Source organism: Mandrillus leucophaeus, unplaced genomic scaffold, assembly GCF_000951045.1.
Source record: "Mandrillus leucophaeus isolate KB7577 unplaced genomic scaffold, Mleu.le_1.0 Scaffold1046, whole genome shotgun sequence".
Taxonomy (NCBI): domain Eukaryota; kingdom Metazoa; phylum Chordata; class Mammalia; order Primates; family Cercopithecidae; genus Mandrillus; species Mandrillus leucophaeus.
In genome coordinates, this window is record NW_012098610.1 from 86084 (window position 1) to 91989 (window position 5906).

Genomic DNA, 5906 nt, shown 5'->3' on the forward strand with positions numbered 1-5906 from the left:
ACCTTATACAAAAATTAATTCAAGATGGATTAAAGACTTAAATGTAAGACCTAAAACCATAAAAACCCTAGAAGAAAACCTAGGCAATACCATTCAGAACACAGGCATTGGCGAATACTTCATGGCTAAAACATGAAAAGTAATGGCAACAAAAGCCAAAATTGACAAATGGGATCTAATTAAACTAAAGAGCTTCTGCACAGCAAAGGAAACTATCATCAGACTGAACAGGCAACCTATAGAATGGGAGAAAATCTTTGCAATCTACCCATCTGACAAACGGCTAAGATTCAGAATCTACAAATAACTTTAAAAAATTTACAAGAAAAAACAAAGAAACCCATCAAAAAATGGGAAAAGAAGATGAACAGACACCTCTCAAAAGAAGACATTTATGCAGGCAACAGAAAAAATGCTCATCATCACTGGTCATCAGAGAAATGCTTATCAAAACCACAATGAGATTCCATCTCACAACAGTTGGAATGGCAATCATTAAAAAGTCAGGAAACAACAGATGCTAGAGAGGATGTGGAGAAATAGGAATGCTTTTACACTGTTGGTGGGACTATAAACTAGTTCAACCACTGTGGAAGACAGTGTGGCAATTCCTCAAGGATCTAGAACTAGAAATCCCATTTGACCCAAAAATTCCATTACTGGGTATATACCCAAAGGATTATAAATCATGCTACAGTAAAGACACATGCACACGTATGTTTATTGTGGCACAATTCACAATAGCAAAGACTTGGAACCAACCCAAATGTTCATCAATGATAGACTGGATTAAGAAAATGTGGCACATATACACCATGGAATACTATGCAGACATAAAAAAGGATGAATTCATGTCCTTTGTAGGGAGATGGATGAAGCAGGAAACCATCATTCTAAGCAAACTATTGCAAGGACAGAAAACGAAGCACCACATGTTCTCACACATAGGTGGGATTTGAACAATGAGAACACATGGACACAGAGTGGGGAACATCACACACTGGGGACTGTTGTAGGGTGCGGGGAGCAATGACCAGATTTCTCTTTTTTTTTTTTTTTTTTGTATCATTCTGATACCAAAGCCTGGCGGTGACACAACTAAGAAAGAAAATTTCAGGCCAGTATTCCTCATGAACACCCATGCAAAAATCCTGAATAAAATACAGTCAAACTGAATTCACCAGAATAGAAAAAACGTATTCACCACGATCAGGTCTGCTTCATCCCTGGGTTGTAAGGCTGGCTTAACATATGCAAATCAATAAATGTAATCCATCACATAAACAGAACCAATCTCAAAAACCACATGATTATCTCAATAGATGCAGAAAAGGTCTTCCATAAAATTCAACACCCCTTCATGTTAAACCTCTCAATAAGTTAGGTATTGATGGAACATAGCTTAAAATAATTAGAGATATTTATGACAAACCCATAGCCAATATACTGAATGGACAATGGCTGAAAGCATTCCCTTTGAAAACCAGCACAAGACAAGGATGCCCTCTCTCATCACTCCTATTCAACATAGTACTGGAAGTTCTGACCAGAGCAATCAGGCAAGAGAAAGAAATAGAATGTATTTAAATAGGAAGAGTGGAAGTCAAATCATCTCTGTTTCCAGATGACATGATTGTATATTTAGAAAACCCCATCATCTCAGCCCAAAAACTCCTTAAGCTGATAACCAACTACAGCAAAGTCTCAAGATACAAAATCAATGTGCAAAAATTACAAGCATTCCTATACAAAAATAATAGACAAGCAGAGAGCCAAATCATGAGTGAACTCTCATTCACAATTACTACAAAGAAAATAAAACACCTAGGAATACAACTTACAAGTGATATGAACGATCTCTTCAAGGAGAACTACAAACCACTTCTCAAGGAAATAAGAGAGGACATGAACAAATGGAAAAAAAAAAAAATTCCATGCTCATGATTAGGAAGAATCAATATCGTGAAAATGGCCATACTGCCCAAACTAATTTATAGATTAAATGCTATCCCCATCAAGCTACCATTGACTTTCTTCACAGAATTAGGAAAAAAAAAAAAAAAAGCTACTTTAAATTTCATATAGAACCAAAAAAGAGCCCATATAGCCAAGAAAATCCTAAGCATAACAAACAAAGCTGGAGGCATCATGTGACCTGATTTCAAACTATACCACAAGGCTACAGTAACCAGAACAGCATGGTACTGATAGCAAATGAAGTATGTAGACCAATGGAACAGAACAGAGGCCTCAGAAATGACACCACACATCTGCAACCATCTGATTTTGAGAAATCTGACAAAAACAAGCAATAGGGAAAGGATTCCCTATTTAATAAATGTTGTTGAGAAAACTGGCTAGCCTTATGCAGAAAACTGAAACTGGACCCCTTCCTTACACCTTATACAAAAATTAACTCAAGATGGATTAATGATTTAAACATAAAACCCAAAACTATAAAAGTCCTACAAGAAAACATAGGCAATACCATTCAGGACATAGGCATGGGCAAAGGCTTCTTGACTAAAACACCAAAAGCAATGGCAACAAAAGCCAAAATTGACAAATGGGATCTAATTAAACTAAAGACCTTCTGCACAGCAAAAGAAATTATCATCAGAGTGAACAGGCAACCTACAGAATGGGAAAATATTTTTGCAATCTATCCATCTGACAAAGTCTAATAAACATAGACTACAATAAACTTAAATTTACAAGAACAAAAAGCAACCCCATCAAAAAGTGGGCAAAGGGTATGAACAGACACATCTTGAAAGATGCCATTTATGCAGCCAACAAACATACAAAACAACAGTGACCCACTCCAATGTTAAAATGGGGATAAAGAGGTTCAGAGAGGGGAAGGGACTTGCTCAAAACCCAATAGTCAGTAAAATAATTGAATTCCATTTTTCTACGAATGTTGCCTCAACTCTTTTTATATACACATTCTTGTTTTGTTTTGTTTTTGTCTTTTAATTTTTCATTTCCATAGGTTTTTGGAGAATATATTATATTTGGTTACATGAGTAAGTTCTTTAGTGTTGATTTGTGAGGTTTTGGTGCACCCATCTCCTGAGTAGTATACAATGAAACCAAACTGTAGTATTTTATCATTCACCCCCTTCCCACCCTTTCCCCTGAGTCCCCAAAGTTCATTGTATCATTTTTATCCCTTTGCATCTTCATAGCTTAACTCTCATTTATAAATGAAAACATATGATGTTTGGTTTTCCATTCCTGAGTGACTTAGAATAATAGTCTCCAATTCCATCCATGTTGTTTGCAAATGCCATTAATTCATTCCTTTATATGGCTGAGTACTATTCCATTATAAATATAAATATAATGGAATGCCACTCAGTCATAAAAAGGCTTTATCCACTCATTGATTGATTGACTGGCATTTGGGTTAGTTTCACATTTTTGCAATAGTAAATTGTGCTGCTATAATTATGCTTGAGCAGGTATCTGTTTCATATTATAACTTATTTTCCTCTGGGTATACAGCCAGTAGTGGGATTGCTGGATCAAATGATAGTTCTACTTTTAGTTCTTTGAAGAATCTCCATACTGTTTTCTACAATAGTTGTACTAGTTTACATTCCCACCAGCAGTGTAGAAGTGTTTTTGTTCACTGTATCCATGCCAACCTCTATTAGTTTTTGGTTTTCTGATTATGGCCATTCTTGCAGGAGTAAGATGGTATCTATCGCATTGCAGTTTTGATTTACGTTTTCCTGATCCTTAGTGATGTTGAGCATTTTTTTCATATGTTTGTTGGTCATTTGTATATCTTCTTTTGGGAATTGTCTATTTGTGTCCTTAGCCAACTTTTTGATGGGATTTTTTTTTCTTGCTAATTTGTTTGAGTTCATTGGACATTCTGGATGTTAGTCCTTTGTCAGATGTACTGATTGTGAAGACTTTCGCCCACTTTGTGGGTTGTCTGTTTACTCTGCTGACTGTTCCTTTTGCTGTGCAAAAGCTCTTTAGTTTAATTAAGTCTCAGCTACTTATCTTTGTTTTTAATGCGTTTGCTTTTGGGTTCTTGGTCATGAAATCCCTGCCTAAGCCAATGTCTAGAAGAGTTTTTCTGATATTATCTTCTAGAATTTTCACAGTTTCAGGTCTTAGATTTAAGTCCTTGATCCATCTTGTGTTGATTTTTGTGTAAGGTGAGAGATGAGGATCCAGTTTCATTCTCCTACATGTGGCTTTCCAATTATCCCAGCACCATTTGTTTAATCAGGTGTCCTTTCCCCAATTTATGTTTGTGTTTGCTTTGTTGAAGATCAGTTGGCTGTAACTGTCTGGGTTTATTTCTGGGTCCTCTATTCTGTTCCATTGGTCTGTGTGTCTGTTTTTATACCAGTACCACACTGTTTTGGTTACTATGACATTATAGTATAGTTTGAAATCAGGTAACGTGATGCCTCCAGATTTGTTCTTTTACTTAGCCTTTCTTTGGCTATGTGGGCTCTTTTTTAGTTCCATATTACTTTTAGGATTGTTTTTTCTAGTTCTGTGAGGAATTATTATGGCATTTTGATGGGAATTTCTTTGAATCTGTAGATTGTTTTTGGCAGTATGGTCATTTTCACAATACTGATTCTACCCATCCATGAGCATGGGATGTGTTTTATTTATTTGTATTGTCTATGATTATTTTCACCAGTGTTTTGTAGTTTTCCTTGCAGAGGTCTTTCACCTCCTTGGTTAGGTATATTCCTAAGTATTGTATTGTATTGTATTGTATTGTATTGTATTGTATTGTATTGTATTGTATTGTATTGTATTGTATTGTATGATATCGAATCGTATCATATCGTATCATATCGTATCGTATCATATTGTATTTTTTGCAGTTATTGTAACAGGAGTTGAGTTACTGATTTAATTATCAGTTTGGTCACTGTTGGTGTATAGGATAGCTACTGATAGTGGAATAAAATTGAAATCCACTCCAAAAATAACCTTCAAAACCATGCAAGTACATGGAAATTAAATAACCTGCTCCTGAATGATCACTGGGTCAACAATGAAATCAAGATGAAAATTTAAAAATTCTTTGAGCTGAATGACAATAGTGACACAACCTATCAAAACCTCTGGGACAGAGCAAAGGCAGTGCTAAGAGGAAAGCTCATAACCCTGAATGCCTGTATCAAAAAGTTTGAAAGAGCACAAACAGACAATCTAAGGTCACACCTAAAGGAACTAGAGAAACAAGAACAAACCAAACTCAACTGCAGCAGAAGAAAGGAAATAACCAAGATCAGAGCAGAACTAAATGAAATTGAAACAAAAAAATACAAAAGAAATGCTAGTCAACATAATCCAACAACATATCAAAAAGATAATTCATCATGATCAAGTGGGTTTCATACCAAGGACGCAGGAATGGTTTAACATACACAAGTCAATACATGTGATATACCATGTAACAAAATTAAAAACAAAAATCACATGATTGTCTCAAAAGATGCAGAAAAAACATTTGACAAAATCCAGCATCCCTTTATGATTAAAACTCCTAGCAAAACAGGCATACAAGGGGCATACCTCAATGAAATAAAAGCCATCCATGGCAATCCCACAGTCAACATAATACTGAATGGAGAAAAGTTGAAAGCATTCCCTCTGAGAACAAGATAAGGATGCCCACTCTCACCATTTCTGTTCAGCATAGTACTGGAAGTCCTAGTTAGAGCAATCAGACAAGAGAAAGAAATAAAGGACATCCAAATCTGTAAAGAGGAAGTCAAACTGCTGCTGTTTGCTGATCATATGATTGTATACCTAGAAAACCCAAAAGACTCCTCCTAAAAGCTCCTAGAACTGATAGAAGAATTCAGCAAAGTTTCCAAATACAAAATGATATATACATTCCTTTTTTTTTTTTT